We start from the raw sequence: 20,260 nt of genomic DNA, 5'->3' as shown, positions 1-20,260 counted from the left end.
TTCAATCAGTTCTTGAGCTTCTGCAGGTGTCTTCTTCAAATGAAGAGATCCTCCAGAAGAGCTATCCAAAGACATCTTGGACAGTTCAGAGAGACCATCATAGAAAATACCTATGATGCTCCATTCAGAAAGCATATCAGTGGGACACTTTCTGATCAATTGTTTGTATCTTTCCCAAGCTTCATAGAGGGATTCTCCTTCCTTCTGTCTGAAGGTTTGGACTTCCACTCTAAGCTTACTCAATTTTTGAGGTGGAAAAAACTTTGCCAAGAAGGCATTGACTAGCTTTTTCCAAGAGTCCAGGCTTTCTTTAGGTTAAGAGTCCAGCCATGTTCTAGCTCTGTCTCTTACAGCAAAAGGGAATAGCATTAGTCTGTAGACCTCAGGGTCAACCCCATTAGTCTTGACAGTGTCACAGATTTGCAAGAATTCAACTAAAAACTGATGAGGATCTTCCAATGGAAGTCCATGGAACTTGCAATTCTGTTGCATTAGAGAAACTAATTGAGGCTTAAGCTCAAAGTTGTTTGCTCCAATGGCAGGGATAGAGATGCTTCTCCCATAAAAGTCGGGAGTAGGTGCAGTAAAGTCACCCAGCACCTTCCTTGCATTGTTGGCATTGTTGTTGTTTTCGGCTGCCATGTGTTCTTCTTATTTGAAGAATTTGGTTAGGTGCTCTAAAGAGAGTTGTGCTTTGGCTTCTCTTAGCTTTCTCTTCAAGGTCCTTTCAGGTTCAGGATCAGCCTCAACAAGAATGCCTTTGTCTTTGCTCCTGCTCATATGAGAGAGAAGAGAACAAGAAAATGTGGAATCCTCTATGTCACAGTATAGAGATTCCTTGAAGTGTCAGAGGAAAAGAAGAGTAGAAGACAGAAGTAGAAAATTCGAACTTATCAAAGGAGATGGAGTTCGAATTTTGCATTAAGGAATAGTGTTAGTCCATAAATAGAAGGATGTGAGAAGGAGGGAAGTGATTTTCGAAAATTAAGTAGAAAATTTGAAAACATTTTTTTGAAAAACATTACTTAATTCTCGAAAATGAAAATGGAAAAGAAATCAAGTGATTTTTGAAAAAGATTTTGAAATTAGAAATCAAAAAGATTTGATTGAAAACTATTTTGAAAAAGATGTAGTTAAGAAGATATGATTAGTTTTAAAAAGATGTGATTGAGAAAATATGATTTGAAAAACATTTTAAAAAAGATTTGATTTGAAAATTAAAAACTTGACTAACAAGAAAAGATATGAATCAAACATTAAACCTTTCTCAACAGAAAAGGTAACATACTTGAAATGTTGAATCAAATCATTAATTAATAGTAAGTATCTTTAAAAATGGAAAGAAATTGGTTTTGAAAAAGATTTGATTGAAAAATTGATTTGAAAAAGATTTGATTTTGAAAAGATTTTGAAAACTTAGAAAAAATTTGATTTGAAAACAAAATCTTCCCTTCTAGCCATCCTGGCGTTAAACGCCCATAATGGTGCACATTCTGGCGTTTAACGCCCAAAATGCTACCCTTTTGGGCGTTAAACGCCCAACCAGGTACCTTGGCTGGCGTTTAAACGCCAGTCTATCCTTCTTCACTGGGCGTTTTGAACGCCCAGCTTTTTCTGTGCATTTCCTCTGCTGTATGTTCTGAATCTTCAATTCTCTTTATTATTGACTTGAGAAGACACAAATTAAAAATATTTTTGGATTTTTAATAATAAGAACAAATCAAAATACAACAAGAATCAAATAACAATGCATGCAAGACACCAAACTTAGCAGTTTGTATACTACTGACACTAACAAAATGATAATGCATATGAGACACACAAAACACTCAAGTCAATAGAATTCAAAGATTAGAACACGAAAATCATCAAGAATTAAGATGAGACACTAGACTCAAACAAGAAATTTTTGGATTTTATTATTTTTTTGAATTTTTTTTGTGTTTTTCGAAAATGAAAGTGGAAAAAGATATCAAAATTCTCAATGAGAATTCCAGGAATCAGTGCAATGCTAGTCTAAGACTCCGGTCCAGGAATTAGACATGGCTTCACAGCCAGCCAAGCTTTCAAAGAAAGCTTCGGTCCAAAACACTAGACATGGCCAATGAGATTAGACATGGCTTCTCAGCCAGCCAGACTTCAACAAATCATCATGAAACTCTAGAATTCATCTTCAAGAATTTCGAAAAAAAATACCTAATCTAAGCAACAAGATGAACCGTCAGTTGTCCAAACTAGAACAATCCCTGGCAATAACGCCAAAAACTTGGTGTTGTTGCCGGATCTTGGCACTGATGTTACCAAAAGCTTGCTCAAAACTAGAACAATCCCCGGCAACTGCGCCAAAAACTTGGTGCGCGAAATTGTGAACAATACTTTTCACAACTCTCATAATCCCCGGTCATGAACCCCAAAAACTTGGTGTTCAATACCATGGCATTACACAACTTCGCACAACTAACCAGCAAGTGCACTGGGTCGTCCAAGTAATAAACCTTACGCGAGTAAGGGTCGATCCCACGGAGATTGTTAGTATTGAAGCAAGTTATGGTCATCTTGTAAATCTTAGTCAGGCAAACTCAAATGGTAATGGTGATGAACGAAAATAAACACAAAGATAAAGATAGAGGTACTTATGTAATTCATTGGTAGGAACTTCAGATAAGCGCATGAAGATGCCTTCCCTTCCGTCTCTCTGCTTTCCTACTGCCTTCATCTAATCCTTCTTATTCCTTTCCATGGCAAGCTTGTGTAGGGTTTCACCGTTGTCAATGGCTACCTCCCATCCTCTCAGTGAAAACGATTGCATATGCTCTGTCACAGCACGCGAAATTTAGCTGTCGGTTCTCGGTCAGGCCGGAATAGAATCCATCGATTCTTTTGCGTCTGTCACTAACGCCCCGCCTGCTAGGAGTTTGAAGCACGTCACAGTCATTCAATCATTGAATCCTACTCAGAATACCACAGAAAAGGTTAGACCTTCCAGATTCTCTTGAATGCCGCCATCAGTTCTTGCCTATACCACAAAGACTCTGATCTCACGGAATGGTTGCCTCGTTTGTCAGATGAGCACTCGGTTGTCAAGCGATCAACCATGCATCGTGCAATCAGGAATCCAAGAGATATTCACCCAATCGAAGGTAGAACGGAGGTGGTTGTCAGTCACACGTTCATAGGTGAGAATGATGATGAGTGTCACGGATCATCACATTCATCAAGTTGAAGAACAAGTGATATCTTAGAACAAGAACAAGTGGAATTGAATAGAAGAACAATAGTAATTGCATTAATACTCAAGGTACAGCAGAGCTCCACACCATAATCTATGGTGTGTAGAAACTCCACCGTTGAAGATACATAAGAACAAGGTCTAGGCATGGCCGAATGGCCAGCCTCCCAGTGATCTAAAATAGCATAAAAATGAAGATAGCTACCCAGATGTCTCAATACAATAGTAAAAGGTCCTACTTATAGAAAACTAGTAGCCTAGGGTGTACAGAGATGAGTAAAAGACATAAAAATCCACTTCCGGGCCCACTTGGTGTGTGCTTGGGCTGAGCAATGAAGCTTTTTCGTGTAGAGACTCCTTTTGGAGTTAAACGCCAGCTTTTATGCCAGTTTGGGCGTTTAACTCCCATTTGGGTGCCAGTTCCGGCGTTTAACGCTGGAAATCTTGAAGGTGACTTTGAACGCCGGTTTGGGCCATCAAATCTTGGGCAAAATATGGACTATCATATATTGCTGGAAAGCCCAGGATGTCTACTTTCCAACGCCGTTAAGAGCGCGCCAATTGGGCTTCTGTAGCTCCAGAAAATCCACTTCGAGTGCAGGGAGGTCAGAATCCAACAGCATCTGCAGTCCTTTTTAGTCTTTGAATCAGATTTTTGCTCAGGTCCCTCAATTTCAGCCAGAAAATACCTGAAATCACAGAAAAACACACAAACTCATAGTAAAGTCCAGAAAAGTGAATTTTAACTATAAACTAATAAAAATATACTAAAAACTAACTAGATCATACTAAAAACATACTAAAAACAATGCCAAAAAGTATACAAATTATCCGCTCATCAGTCACAGTATAGAGATTCCTTAAGGTGTCAGAGAAAAAGGAAAATGGAAGACAGAGGTAGAAAATTCGAACTTATCAAGAAAGATGGAGATCGAATTGTGATTTGAGGAATAGTGTTAGTCCATAAATAGAAGGATGTGAGAAGAAGGAAGAAATTTTCGAAAATTAAGCAAAAGATCTTGAAAACATTTTGAGAAACACTAATTGATTTTCGAAAACTAAGAGTGGAAAAGAAATCAAGTGATTTTTTGAAAAAGAATTTGAAATTAGAAATCAAAAAGATTTGATTGAGAGCTATTTTGAAAAAGATGTGGTTAAGAAGATATGATTAGTTTTTTAAAAAAAAAGATGTGATTGAGAAGATATGATTTGAAAAACATTTTAAAAAGATTTGATTTTAAAAATTAAAAACTTGGCTAACAAGAAAAGATATGATTCAAATATTAAACCTTTCTCAACAGAAAAGGCAACATACTTGAAATGTTGAATCAAATCATTAATTGATAGCAAGTATTTTTTAAAAGAGAAAGAAATTGATTTTGAAAACATATGATTGAAAAGATATGATTTGAAAAAGATTTGATTTTGAAAAAGTTTGAAAACTGAAAAAAAATCTGCATTAAAAACAAAATCTTCCCTCTTGTGCCATCCTGGCGTTAAACGCCCAGAATGGTGCACATTCTGGCGTTTAACGCCCAAACTACTACCCTTTTGGGCGTTAAACGCCCAACCAGGCACCCTGGCTGGCGTTTAAACGCTAGTCTGTCCTTCATCACTGGGCGTTTTGAACGCCCAGCTTTTTCTGTGCAATTCCTCTGCTGAATGTTCTGAATCTTCAATTCTCTGTATTATTGACTTTAGAAGACACAAATTAAAAATATTTTTGGATTTTTAATAGTGAGGAATAATCAAAATGCAACTAAAATCAAATAACAATGCATGCAAGACACCAAACTTAGCAGTTTGTATACTACTGACACTAATGAGAATGCATATGACACACATAAACACTCAAGTCAATAGAATTTGAAGATCAGAGTAATGAAATCATCAAGAACATCTTGAAGATCACTTAAGACACATGAATGAATGCAAGAAGAACAGAAACATGCAATTGACACCAAACTTAACATGAGAATAGAGTCTCAAAAGGAAAAATATTTTTGGTTTTTATAATTTTGTAATTTTTTTGTGCTTTTTCGAAAATTAAGTGAAAAAAAAGAAAATAAAGGTATCAAAATTCTTAATGAGAATTCCAGGAATCATGCAATGTTTAGTCTAAGACTCCGGTCCAGGAATTAGACATGGCTTCACAGCCAGCCAAGCTTTCAAAGAAAGCTTCGGTCCAAAACACTAGACATGGCCAATGGCCAGCCAAGACTTAGCAGATCACTGCTCCAACAGCAAGATTGGTAGAAATCAACATGCTCTTGTGATGATAAGTTGAAACCTCGGTCCAATGAAATTAGACATGGCTTCACAGCCAGCCAGACTTCAACAGATCATCATGAAACACTAGAATTCATTCTTAAGAATTCTGAAGAAAAAATACCTAATCTAAGCAACAAGATGAACCGTCAGTTGTCCAAACTAAACAATCCCCGGCAACGGCGCCAAAAACTTGGTGTTCAACACCATGGCATAAACACAACTTCGCACAACTAACCAGCAAGTGTACTGGGTCGTCCAAGTAATAAACCTTACGCGAGTAAGGGTCGATCCCACAGAGATTATTGGTATGAAGCAAGCTATGGTCACCTTGTAAATCTTAGTCAGGCAAACTCAAATGGATATGGGTGATATATGAATAAACATAAAGATAAAGATAGAGATACTTATGCAATTCATTAGTGGGAATTTCAGATAAGCGTATGGAGATGCTGTGTTCCTTCCGTCTCTCTGCTTTCCTACTGTCTTCATCCAATCCTTCTTACTCCTTTCCATGGCAAGCTTATGCAAGGGTTTCACCGTTGTCAGTGGCTACCTCCCATCCTCTCAGTGGAAATGTTCAACGCACCCTGTCACGGCACGGCTATCCATCTGTCGGTTCTCAATCAGGCCGGAATAGAATCCAGTGATTCTTTTGCGTCTGTCACTAACGCCCTGCCCTCAGAAGTTTGAAGCACGTCACAGTCATTCAATCATTGAATCCTACTCAGAATACCACAGACAAGGTTAGACCTTCCGGATTCTCTTGAATGCCGCCATCAGTTCTAGCCTATACCACGAAGACTCTGATCTCACGGAATGGCTGGCTCAGTTGTCAGGCGAGCGCTCGGTTGTCAGGCGATCAACCATGCATCGTGTATCAGGAATCTAAGAGATATTCACCCAATCTAAGGTAGAACGGAGGTGGTTGTCAGTCACACGTTCATAGGTGAGAATGATGATGAGTGTCACGGATCATCACATTCATCAAGTTGAAGAACAAGTGATATCTTAGAACAAGAACAAGCGGAATTGAATAGAAGAACAATAGTAATTGCATTAATACTCGAGGTACAGCAGAGCTCCACACCTTAATCTATGGTGTGTAGAAACTCCACCGTTGAAAATACATAAGAACAAGGTCTAGGCATAGCCGAATGGCCAGCCTCCCAAAGAGGGTTCAATCATAAAAATATGATCAAAAGCTCTTAAAATGATCCAAAGATGAAAATACAATAGTAAAAGGTCCTATATATAGAGAACTAGTAGCCTAGGGTTTACAGAGATGAGTAAATGACATAAAAATCCACTTCCGGGCCCACTTGGTGTGTGCTTGGGCTGAGCAATGAAGCATTTTCGTGTAGAGCCTCCTCTTGGAGTTAAACGCCAGCTTTGGTGCCAGTTTGGGCGTTTAACTCCCATTCTTGTGCCAGTTCCGGCGTTTAACGCTGGGAATTCTGAAGGTAACTTTGAACGCCGGTTTGGGCCATCAAATCTTGGGCAAAGTATGAACTATCATATATTTCTGGAAAGCCCAGGATGTCTACTTTCCAACGCCGTTGAGAGCGCGCTAATTGGGCTTCTGTAGCTCCAGAAAATTCACTTCGAGTGTAGGGAGGTCAGAATCCAACAGCATCTGCAGTCCTTTTTAGTCTCTGAATCAGATTTTTGCTCAGGTCCCACAATTTCAGCCAGAAAATACTTGAAATCACAGAAAAACACACAAACTCATAGTAAAGTCCAGAAAAGTGAATTTTAACTAAAAACTAATAAAAATATACTAAAAACTAACTAGATCATACTAAAAACATACTGAAAGCAATGCCAAAAAGCGTACAAATTATCCGCTCATCACCCCCATTGGGAAAATGTTGAAATTGAAGAGGCTTGCGAAGAGGTGGAAATACCCAAAGAAGATCATAAGGAAGTCAACCTTGCATTGTCTAAGTGTGGGGAGGTTTCCCTCCCTAAGCCACCATCCACCACAACAGTCAAGTGGGTAAAACCCTTATCCCTAAGCTTTACTTTCTCACTTGAATATGGTTTGATCAAAACGGATGGACAACTTAGAGCTCTTAGTAGAATTAAGAGTAAGAAGGAGTTGTGTAGTGGTTGGAAGTTGGGAATTAGGGTCAGGGAGGTCAAGTCTTCAAGGTATAGGGACCATGATTGGATGAATGCTACTTTACATGGGTCTAAGGGAAAGACTTGGTGCACTAAAGAGAATTCTATGTGTCAACCATCCATACAGAAAAATCATGAAATTCAACTTGCGAATAGGTGTGAAGATAAGATATGGGATTCCGGTTTGCTATGTGAAGACCAACTACGGGGACTCATATCTTAGATAGAGCTCTATCCTAGATTGGTGAAGATGGTTGGAAATTCGGTCAACCAATTGAGAAGCAAAGATCCTTGGAGATTCAAGGATGAGTACAAGCATAAGCCACCATGACAATGAGCTTCCCAAATATCCAACTTAAGGACTTTAACTAAAAGTGCTAGGTGGGAGACACCCCACCATGGTATGCTCTTTCCACTCTCTTGCAAATTTCATTAATAAGTGATTTGAGTTACCATTGTAGGTAGTTTTCCATTTCATTTTAGTTGCTTTAATAAATTGATTGTTAGCATTTTGACATGTATGTTGCGCTTGTTAGTAGTTGAATAAATTTTAAACCAATATGAATTTTTGTGAATTGTACACTTTTTGATTGGTTAAGAGCTGTAGGTTTGATAGGGAGCTTTTGAGCATTTTAAGCTGTAAAAAAAAAACGGGGGTGGGGGGATGGCACGCGCGCACGCTGTACGTGCACGCGCCCATGAGCAGATGCAGCCCATACATTTTCCAAAGAGTTGGGCCTCTCTTGTGCGTGCATTAAGCTTTTAGCCCAACTCGTCCCACGCGGACGCACACTATATGCCCGCGCGCCGCTAGACTAGATGGCCAGGAACGCGGACGCGCACTTGCCGCGTATGCGTCCCTAGGCTGCTGGCACCAGCCAATATATTTTCCAGAGAGTTGTGCTGGCATTGGGCCAGCACTAAGCCTTCAGCCCAATTCGTAGCACGCGGACGCGTACGGTACGCGCACGGGTCCTTACCAATTTTTGCAATTATGCGTGAGCGTACGAGACGCTCCCGCGTCCATGCCCAAATTCCCCAAATTACATGGATGCGCGATGTGCGCGCCCGCGTTGATTTCAAATTGAATAACCCTAAGGACGCGACGAGAACTCGCGCAGATGCACCCTATTCTCCCCATCCACCCCCAACGTCTCTCCCTCTTCTCCCGCTCACTCCGTCTCACACCCTCTGATCACCACTCGCCGGCGCCCAACCACTGCCGTCGCCCCTATCTTCTCTCACCATCACCCCCATTCTCTTTCTTTCTCTCCTATTCATCTCCCCTTTCTCACTACTGTGCCCCTTGTAACCGCCGGCGGACCTTACAGCCGCCGCGCAACCCTCTCCTTTCCCCCCTTTTCTTCTTCCATTCTCTCTCTTCACCATTCACACTCATCACTGCATCGCCACCACTGATCTTGGGCTACATTTTTGCTCTGCCCCCTCCTCCATTCTATTTCCCAGTTCCTTTTCCCCTTGCCTCTGCTCCCAGGTTCCATAGCCCGCTTCACTGTTCTGTTTCTTTACTATTTTTTTTCATTTTGATTTTGTTCATTAATTTTAGATTCTTAGTTGGTTAATTCTGCATTCTAGGCTAGATAGAAATAATTACGATTAAGTAGTTAGGATGTGGTTAGAGGATTCTCGGCCTGATAAGTGCTCCGTTTGTGTTTATCTATTTGAATGCTACATGCTGCTCTGCTTTTGTGCTCTGTCTCACTACTGTTTTGTTTCTTTGATGCTGTCCGAGTTATGGGCATCTTTTACTTGCTTGCCCATTGATATGTGCTCATGTGATTGATTTCTGCTGTTGTTTGCTATCCGGGAACATCTAAATTACTGCCGAAATGCTGCCCAAATTTCTAGAAATTGCTTCATTTTTAAGCATGTCACCTACAATTGAACTTGTTGCTTTTGAAATTGAACATTCAACTGGTTACACCAAGTTCAATTCGTAGGCGACTTTGGGTTGGCTCTCCGTGTTTTATATATTTCCCGTAACTTGCTTTGAACCATTCTAAGCTTTCACTTTTCAAGAAAATCAAGTGTTCATTCACCATTTGATTTGACTTGACGATCTTTCTGCATACGGTTCTTTCTTTTGCAACTATTGGCTTATTCAACTTGTGTAACCTGTTTTCACTCAAAGTGGTTTCTAACTTGTCTTAGTTACACAAGGTGTACTTTCATGATGTCAATGCCAACTATTGCAAACCTCGTGGCCACACCAGTAATTGATGACTTACTTTCAATTAATTGCTTCTTTTACAACTTCATATTTCATTATCAATGACTGCTTTGTCCTCATCGTTGTGAGCGTGCTTCCTTTCTAAGCTTTGTGAACCATCATACCCCTAACCTTTGAACTAGATTTTCTAACTTCTAACTTGCTCACCTAGCTAACTTTTCTCTTGGTTTTAAACTAACCATTGACCATTCTTTTGGTATGATGCTCGTTGGGCTTAATAAACAAGCATGATGTGTTTAATGCTTGAATTCTTTATTTGTGACTTGATTTTCTTTTCTAGCTTGTGGTTACTTGCAATCCAAGTTTTCATTCTTTTGACTCACTTCATGAGTGTATAATTCCATGTTTGCTATTCCTCTACTTGGCTAAGTGCTTATACGTCATATTTGTTTTTCAGGATGTCAGATAGGAAAAAAGGCAAAGCCAAGGCTACTACCTATAGGAAGAGGAAAGCACCTCAAGCCCCTGCTCCCTCCCCCTATGCTAACTACACTAGGAACCCATTAAATGAGGTGGAAAAGGAAAATCAGCAGCTACCACCCACTGACTCAGCCAAGTTTCCTAATTTGTATTGTGAGCTTTGCATTCCCACATATCAGAAGACAAATCTGAATATTGAAAAGAAGTTGGCCCTTCCAAGCGACGTAAGGCGTCCCATAGAGGCCCGTATTTGGGAATTGGGCCTAGACTTTGTTGATAGAGATGTAGGAAGGATTAATGTATCTTGGGTCAAAGAATTCTACTGCAACTTCTTTAGGGCAAATCTTAATTCAGTCTTTCTAAGGGGCAAGCAGATTTTAGTCACTGAGGCTGCTATTCAGGATGCTTTGCATTGCCTACCTAGGACTGGTCCCACATATGCCCACGAGCAGGCAGAGGTGGCAATACACTGTATGACCTTTGATTATGATGCCTTGAGGGAGGTCATTTCCACACCAGACTCCCCTTGGGTGATGAATGCTACCAACAAAAGGCCCAAGGGGATGTTATTTGCTTATCTGTCTAGAGAGGCGAAGACTTGGCAGCAGATATTCTCCCGCTACGTCATGCCCACTACCCACTTCTCTGAGATTCCGATGGATATGCTTACCCTAATCGACTGTGTCATAGAGGGGAAATATGTCTACTTCCCCCGGTTGATCAAGACGGGCATGTGGCTGGCACACATCCGTAGGTTACTACCTTTTCCTACATTGGTCACTCGGATGGTAGAGTTAGCTGGCGCCCCATAGAGGGATGATGACGCGATTCCACAACCCCCAGCCGAGGATGACAAGGAGACTACTATTCCTTAGGGTATGTGGGTGCACGAGAAGCCACCCTCTAGGCACCGCTCTTGAGCTAGAGCAGCCATAGAACCACTTGGACCCCCTTCAGCACCAGCTGGACCCTCTTCAGCACCAGCAGGACCTTCTTCTTCTTCAGCAGCAGTATCACTGGTACCACCCCCACAGCCACAGCCAGAGCCGATCGGTGTACCTCTCCCTGAGCCTGAGGATTAGCATCGGGGACGATGCTTGATCTTAAGTGTGGGGAGGATACCATTGGCACCGTCAGTAGATTGGTGAATATTTTGGCTATTTCCTAGTTATGCTATCTTGTTTCTATTTTGCACATTATTGTATATATTGCTTATGTTGGATAATTTAGACACTTTTGCCTTAGCTGTTGCATACTCTTTCATTTTGGATGTTAGATATTTCATACTTTTAGTTGGATCTTTCTTTATATAGTATCTTTTTAGCTTGTGATTGTGATTAGAAACTATTTTGGATCTGTTAAGACTTAGTTACCCCTTTATGGACATGAAACTTGTTTTGATTGAAAAGAAAAAGATAAACTAAGAAATTTTTAGAAGTTCTCAATCACAACATTTCATAATAAGCTTAGTCAAATTATTGTGAGATTTTCCAAGGAATTTAACCATAGGGCACCACCCCAATTGATTGGAAAAATTTTTTTGTGGAACTTGCTTGAATTATCTATATTTTGTGAAGCATGTTTTGAGCTAAGAACACAAGCAAGTGGGACTTGAGCCTATTGATGTGGTTACATTTTATAACCACTTATTTCCCTTCTTGTCTATAATTGTTCTCTTTCTATGATTGTGATCCTTGATTTGCCCAATTCTATATATCCAATTATTCCTTGTATTCATGCATTTATATGATTGAGGCCATTATTTCATTAGATCACTTAACCAAATAGCCTACATTTTACCATCCATTGCAACCAAGTTTGAGCCTATACTTAACCCAATTATTCTTTATTTTAGCACATTACAAGCCTTAAAATGGAAAATAATGAAAGTCCCTTTTTTGGATCTTTGGTTAGCTTAGGCTAGTAAGAGTGTTTATTATTCAAGTTTAGGGAGATTTAAGAACATTGGTTGGGATAAAAGGGGTATCTTGTATTTTCATATTTGGGAATCGGGTGCATGCTCATGTATTGATTAAATGTAAGACCTTATGCATTGATATTCTTGAAAGAAGAAAAAAAATAGGAGAAAAACAAAAGAAAAGAAAAGCAAGAAAAAAAGAGAGAGAAGAAAGAAAAAAATAAAAAAAATAAAAAAGGGGACAAAATGCCCCAAAATAAAGCTCAATAAAAGATCAATGCATAAGTGTTGTGAAATGGAAAGAAAATGCATGAGTATGTGGAAAGTGAAAGATGGGTAGTTAGGTTAGAACTCAATTATATAGGTCATTATATAGGTTAGGTGAAAAAGTTTAAGCTCCTCAAAGATCCAAATTCTAGCCCACTTACCCATATATTATCCTACCTTGACCCTAGCCCCATTACAACTAATGAAAAGACCTCATGATATTTGTATGCATGCATTGAATGGTTATTGATTGTTAGATGAGGAACAAACTTTGGAAAGCATGATTAGAGGCGAATTGAGTGAATCAGCCCCAAACACCGAGTGAATAGAGTGTAAGGGGGAAGGCATCATTCTACCATTTTAGCATCTTTAGTTCATTCATACACGTGAGGATTAGTTTTAGAGAGAGAAGCTCTCACTTCTCTCTAGAATTAGAATTAGGATTAGGTTTAGGTTAATCTCTCCTCTTAGATTTAGATTTAATTCATACTTTGATTTACTATTCCCTTATCCACTCTTACTCCTCTACTCTCCCTCTCTCTAGTTTTGTACTTTAATCCTTATAATTCTTTACTTTGTTGTGGATCTACTTTTATTTCTCTTATTTTCTTTTAATGCAATTTGAGGTAATTCTGATTTCCTTGATTATTGTTGTCAATTCTTTGTATTTGATAGTTGTTAGAATTCATTCTTGTTGTGATTTACTATGCTTCTCTTTTATACCTTCCAAGTGTTTGATAAAATGCTTGGAAGGATGTTAGAGTAGAATTTTATGTTCTTGGCTTGGGAAGGTAACTTAGGAACTCACTTGACCTTCCTTGCTACTTGTTAGAGGACGAATTAGTGGGATTGTTCCTTGCAACTATCATAATTGTGGTGTTAGTGATAAGGATAGAGACCCTTGACAACGAACCTTTGCCAAGACCGTTTTGTTATTAGAATTTCATTACCATTTACTCTTTATGTTTCTCATTCAAAACCCTAAAATATACAAGTCCATAACCAATAACAAGAACACTACCCTGCAAGTCCTTTGAGAGACGACCCGAGGTCCAAATACTTCGGTTTATAAATTTTAGCAATTTGTACATGTGACAAACAAATTTTTTGAATGAAAGGAATATTGTTGGTTTGGAGACTATACTTTACAACGAGATTTCTGATGAGCGGATAATTTGTACGCTTTTTGGCATTGTTTTTAGTGTGTTTTCAGTATGATCTAGTTAGTTTTTAGTATATTTTTATTAGTTTTAGTTAAAATTCACTTTTCTGGACTTTACTATGAGTTTTTGTGTTTTTCTGTGATTTCAGATATTTTCTGGCTGAAATTGAGGGACCTGAGCAAAAATCTGATTCAGAGACCAAAAAGGACTGCAGATGCTGTTGGATTCTGACCTCCCTGCACTCAAAGTGGATTTTCTGGAGCTACAGAAGCCCAATTGGCGCGCTCTCAACGGCGTTGGAAAGTAGACATCCTGGGCTTTCCAGCAATATATGATAGTCCATACTTTGTCCAAGATTTGATGGCCCAAACCGCCGTTCAAAGTCACCCTCAGAATTCCCAGCGTTAAACGCCGGAACTGGCACCAAAATGGGAGTTAAACGCCCAAACTGGCACTAAAGCTGGCGTTTAACTCCAAGAAGAGTCTCTACACGAAACTGCTTCAATGCTCAGCCCAAGCACACACCATGTGGGCCCGGAAGTGGATTTTTATGTCATTTACCCATCTCTGTACACCTTAGGCTACTAGTTCTCTATAAGTAGGACCTTTTACTATTGTATTTTCATCTTTGGACATCTAGTTCTTAGATCATATCTGGGTAGTTATCCTTGTTCTGATGCTATCTTAGATCATTGGGAGGCTGGCCATTCGGCCATGCCTAGACCTTGTTCTTATGTATTTTCAACGGTGGAGTTTCTACACACCATAGATTAAGGTGTGGAGCTCTGCTGTACCTCAAGTATTAATGCAATTACTATTGTTCTTCTATTCAATTCCGCTTGTTCTTGTTCTAAGATATCACTTGTTCTTCAACTTGATGAATGTGATGATCCGTGACACTCATCATCATTCTCACCTATGAACGTGTGACTGACAACCACCTCCGTTCTACCTTCGACTGGGTGAATGTCTCTTGGATTCTTTAACCGGAATCTTCGTGGTATAGGCTAGAACTGATGGCGGCATTCAAGAGAATCCAGAAGGTCTAACCTTGTCTGTGGTATTCTGAGTAGGATTCGATGATTGAATGACTGTGACGTGCTTCAAACTCCTGAGGGCGGGGCGTTAGTGACAGACGCAAAAGAATCACTGGATTCTATTCCGGCCTGATCGAGAACCGACAGATGGATAGCCGTGCCGTGACAGGGTGCGTTGAACATTTCCACTGAGAGGATGGGAGGTAGCCACTGACAACGGTGAAACCCTTGCTTAAGCTTGCCATGGAAAGGAAGAAGAAGGATTGGATGAAGACAGTAGGAAAGCAGAGAGACGGAAGGGAAGGCATCTTCATACGCTTATCTGAAATTCCTACCAATGAATTACATAAGTATCTCAATCTTTATCTTTATGTTTTATTCGTATATCACCATACCCATTTAAGTTTGCCTGACTGAGATTTACAAGGTGACCATAGCTTGCTTCATACCAACAATCTCTGTGGGATCGACCCTTACTCGCGTAAGGTTTATTACTTGGACGACCCAGTACACTTGCTGGTTAGTTGTGCGAAGTTGTAGTGATCACAATTTCGTCCACCAAGTTTTTGGCGCCTTTGCCGGGGATTGTTGAGTTTGGACAACTGACGGTTCATCTTGTTGCTTAGATTAGGTATTTTTTCGGAATTCTTGAAGATGAATTCTAGAGTTTCATGATGATTTGTTGAAGTCTGGCTGGCTGAGAGGCCATGTCTAATTTCATTGGACCGAGGTTTCAACTTATCATCACAAAAGCTTGTTGATTTCTATCAATCTTGCTTTTGGAGCAGTGATCTGCTAAGGCTTGGCTGGCCATTGGCCATGTCTAGTGTTTTGGACCGAAGCTTTCTTTGAAAGCTTGGCTGGCTGTGAAGCCATGTCTAATTCCTGGATCGGAGTCTTAGACTAAACATTGCATGATTCCTGGAATTCTCATTAAGAATTTTGATACCTTTTTCCACTTAATTTTCGAAAAAAGCACAAAAAAATTTACAAAATCATAAAATCCAAAAATATTGTATGCTTCTTGTTTGAGTCTAGAGTATCATTTTAAGTTTGGTGTCAATTGCATGCATTCATTCATGTGTCTTAAGGATCTTCAAGCAATTCTTGATGATTTCTTACTCTGATCTTTGAATTCTTTTGACTTGAGTGTTTATGTGTCCCATATAGTGTCAATAGTATACAAACTGCTAAGTTTGGTGTCTTGCATGCATTGTTATTTGATTTTAGTTGCATTTTGATTATTAAAAATCCAAAAATATTTTTTGTTTGTGTCTTCTCAAGTCAATAATACAGAGAATTGAAGATTCAGAACATACAGCAGAGGAATTGCACAGAAAAAGCTGGGCGTTCAAAACGCCCAGTGAAGAAAGACAGACTGGCGTTTAAACGCCAGCCAGGGTACCTGGTTGGGCGTTTAACGCCCAAAAGGGTATAGTTTTGGGCGTTAAACGCCAGAATGTGCACTATTCTGGGCGTTTAACGCCAGGATGGCACAAGAGGGAAGATTCTGTTTTCAATGCAAATTTTTTTCAAGTTTTCAAAGTTTTTCAAAATCAAATCTTTTTCAAATCATATCTTTTCAATCATATGTTTTCAAATTGATTTCTTTCTATTTTCAAAGATACTTGCTATCAATTAATGATTTGATTCAACATTTCAAGTATGTTGCCTTTTCTATTGAGAAAGGTTTAATGTTTGAATCATATCTTTTCTTGTTAGCCAAGTTTTTAATTTTCAAAATCAAATCTTTTTAAAATGTTTTTCAAATCATATCTTCTCAATCACATCTTTTTAAAACTAATCATATCTTCTTAACCACATCTTTTTCAAAATAGTTTTCAATCAAATCTTTTTGATTTCTAATTTCAAAATCTTTTTCAAAAATCACTTGATTTCTTTTCCACTTTCATTTTCGAAAATCAATTAGTGTTTTTCAAAAATGTTTACAAAATCTTTCACTTAATTTTCGAAAATTACTTCCCTTCTTCTCACATCCTTCTATTTATGGACTAACACTATTCCTTAATGCAAAATTCAAACTCCATCTTCTTTGATAAGTTCGAATTTTCTACTTCTGTCTTCTACTTTTCTTTTCCTCTGACACCTAAAGGAATCTCTATACTGTGACATAGAGGATTCCACATTTTCTTGTTCCCTTCTCTTTCTTATGAGCAGGAGCAGGGACAAAAGCATTCTTGTTGAGGCTGATCCTGAACCTGAAAGGACCTTGAAGAGAAAGCTAAGAGAAGCCAAAGCACAAATCTCTGTAGAGGACCTAACAGAAATCTTCAAAGAAGAAGAACACATGGCAGCCGAGAACAACAACAATGCCAACAATGCAAGGAAGGTGCTGGGTGACTTTACTGCACCTACTCCCGACTTCTATGGGAGAAGCATCTCTATCCCTGCCATTGGAGCAAACAACTTTGAGCTTAAGCCTCAATTAGTTTCTCTAATGCAGCAGAATTGCAAATTCCATGGACTTCCATTGGAAGATCCTCATCAGTTCTTAGCTGAATTCTTGCAAATCTGTGACACTGTCAAGACTAATGGGGTTGACCCTGAGGTCTACAGACTTATGCTATTCCCTTTTGCTGTAAGAGACAGAGCTAGGACATGGTTGGACTCTCAACCTAAAGAAAGCCTGGACTCTTGGGAAAAGCTAGTCAATGCCTTCTTGGCAAAGTTCTTTCCACCTCAAAAATTGAGTAAGCTTAGAGTGGAATTCCAAACCTTCAGACAGAAGGAAGGAGAATCCCTCTATGAAGCTTGGGAAAGATACAAACAATTAATCAGAAAGTGTCCTTCTGATATGCTTTCTGAATGGAGCATCATAGGTATTTTCTATGATGGTCTCTCTGAACTATCCAAAATGTCTTTGGATAGCTCTGCTGGAGGCTCTCTTCATCTGAAGAAGACGCCTACAGAAGCTCAAGAGCTGATTGAAATGGTTGCAAATAACCAATTCATGTACACTTCTGAAAGATATCCTGTGAACAATGGGACTAGTCAGAAGAAAGGAGTTCTTGAGATTGACACTCTGAATGCCATATTGGCTCAGAACAAAATATTGACCCAACAAGTCAATATGATTTCTCAAAGTCTATCTGAAATGCAAAATGCACCAAGCAGTACTAAGGAGGCTTCATCTGAGGAAGAAGCTTATGATCCTGAGAACCCTTCAATGGAAGAGGTGAATTACATGGGAGAATTCTATGGAAACACCTATAATCCTTCATGGAGAAATCATCCAAATCTCTCATGGAAGGATCAACAGAAACCTCAATAAGGTTTCAACAACAATAATGGTGGAAGAAACAGGTTTAGCAATAGCAAGCCTTTTCCATCATCTTCTCAGCAACAGACAGAGAGTTCTAAGCAGAATACCTCTGACTTAGCAACCATGGTCTCTGATCTAATCAAAACCACTCAAAGTTTCATGACTGAAACAAGGTCCTCCATCAGAAACTTGGAGGCACAAGTGGGTCAGCTGAGCAAGAAAATTATTGAACTCCCTCCTAGTACTCTTCCAAGTAATACAGAAGAAAATCCAAAAGGAGAGTGCAAGGCCATAAACATGGCCGAATTTTGGGAGGAAGGAGAGGCAGTGAACGCCACTGAGGAAGGCCTCAATGGACGTCCACTGGCCTCCAATGAGTTCCCCCAAGAGGAACCATAGGAATCTGAGGCTCAAAATGAGACCATAGAGATTCCATTGGACTTACTTCTACCATTCATGAGCTCTGATGAGTATTCTTCCTCTGAAGAGGATGAGTATGTCACTGAAGAGCAAGTTGCTAAATACCTTGGAGCAATCATGAAGCTAAATGACAAGTTATTTGGAAATGAGACTTGGGAGGATGAACCCCCTTTGCTCACCAAGGAACTGGATGACTTGTCTAGGCAGAAACTGCTCAAAAGAGACAGGATCCTGGGAAGTTTTCAATACCTTGTACCATAGGCACCATGACCTTCAAGAAGGCCTTGTGTGACTTAGGGTCAAGTGTAAACTCATGCCTCTCTCTGTAATGGAGAAGTTAGGGATCTTTGAGGTGCAAGCTGCAAAAATCTCACTAGAGATGGCAGACAATTCAAGAAAACAAGCCTATGGACTTGTAGAGGATGTTCTGGTAAGGTTGAAAACCATTACATCCCTGCTGATTTCATAGTCCTAGAGACTGGGAAGTGCATGGATGAATCCATCATCCTTGGCAGACCCTTTCTAGCCACAGCAAGGGCTGTGATTGATGTTGATAGAGGAGAATTGATCATTCAAGTGAATGAAGAATCCTTTGTGTTTGAGGCTCAAGGATATCCCTCTGTCACCATGGAGAGGAAGCATGAAGAGCTTCTCTCAAAACAGAGCCCCCACAGTCAAACTCTAAGTTTGGTGTTGGGAGGCCACAACCAAACCTAAGTTTGGTGTTGAACCCCCACATTCAAACTCTAAGTTGGTGTTGGGAGGTTCCAACATGGCTTTGAGCATTTCTGAGGCTCCATGAGAGCCCACTGTCAAGCTACTGACATTAAAGAAGCGCTTGTTGGGAGGCAACCCAATATTATATTTTGACTATTTTCCTTTGTTATTTTATGTCTTTTGTAGGTTGATGATCATGAGAAGTCACAAAATCAATGAAAAAAGCAAAAACAGAATGAAAACAGAAAGAAAAATAGCACACCCTGGAGGAAGAACCCACTGGGGTTTAAACGCCAGTGAGGCTAGCTGTTGGGCGTTTAACGCCCAGTCTGGCACCATTCTGGGCGTTTAACGCCAGAAAGGGGCACCAGACTGGCGTTAAACGCCAGAAAAGGGCAAGAAGCTGGCGTTAAACGCCAGAAATGGGCACCAGCCCGGCGTTTAACGCCAGAATTGGCACAAAACGAGATTTTGTTTGCCATTTGGTGCAGGGATGACTTTTTCTTGACACCTCAGGATCTGTGGACCCCACAGGATCCCCACCTACCCCACCACTCTCTCTCTCTTCACCCATTCACCAATCACCTCAACACCTCTTCCCCAAAAACCCTCACCTATCAAACCCTCCTCTCCATAAATCAAATCCACTCCACCAAACCCACCCTCACTTGACCGAACCCTACCTTCCCCCTCTCCTATATAAACCATCTTCACTCCATCATTTTCACACAACCTAAACATCACTTCTTCCCCCTTCTTGGCCGAAAACCAAAAGCCATTCCCATCTCCTTTCATTTTTCTTTTTCTACTCTCTTCTTCTTTTTTTGCTCGAGGACGAGAGAAACATTTTAAGTTTGGTGTGGTAAAGCATTGCTTTTTGGTTTTTCCATAACCATTTATGGCATCCAAGGCTGAAGAAACCTCTAGAAAGAGGAAAGGGAAGGCAAAAGCTTTCACCTCCGAGTCATGGGAGATAGAGAGATTCATCTCAAGGGTGCATCAAGACCACTTCTATGAAGTTGTGGCCTTGAAGAAGGTAATCCCGAGGTCCGCTTTTTCACTCAAAAAGGGTCAACTTTGATCAAAGGTTGGACCACAGTCCTCAATAACATTTGTGAAGAGGGCGTCAATGGAAGAATCAAGAGGGAAGCGGTTCACTGAGA

The 20,260-nt window shown here is 39.9% G+C and overlaps 2 non-coding genes across 2 annotated transcripts; one reads left to right on the top strand and one right to left on the bottom strand.

The window, feature by feature from the left end:
* Window positions 1-129: 129 nt before the first annotated feature.
* Window positions 130-237, top strand: LOC112700563 (small nucleolar RNA R71). Its single transcript, XR_003153469.1, has one exon. It is a non-coding gene; the product is annotated as a small nucleolar RNA R71 (small nucleolar RNA).
* A 17,153-nt stretch (window positions 238-17,390) lies between these two features.
* Window positions 17,391-17,498, bottom strand: LOC112699758 (small nucleolar RNA R71). The gene has a single exon (XR_003152698.1). It is a non-coding gene; the product is annotated as a small nucleolar RNA R71 (small nucleolar RNA).
* Between the last annotated feature and the right edge of the window lie 2,762 nt (window positions 17,499-20,260).

Source organism: Arachis hypogaea, chromosome 6 (genome assembly GCF_003086295.3).
Source record: "Arachis hypogaea cultivar Tifrunner chromosome 6, arahy.Tifrunner.gnm2.J5K5, whole genome shotgun sequence".
Taxonomy (NCBI): Eukaryota; Viridiplantae; Streptophyta; class Magnoliopsida; order Fabales; family Fabaceae; genus Arachis; species Arachis hypogaea.
The sequence above is the reverse complement of the archived record's forward strand: the minus strand, read 5'-3'. Positions and strand labels throughout refer to the sequence as shown.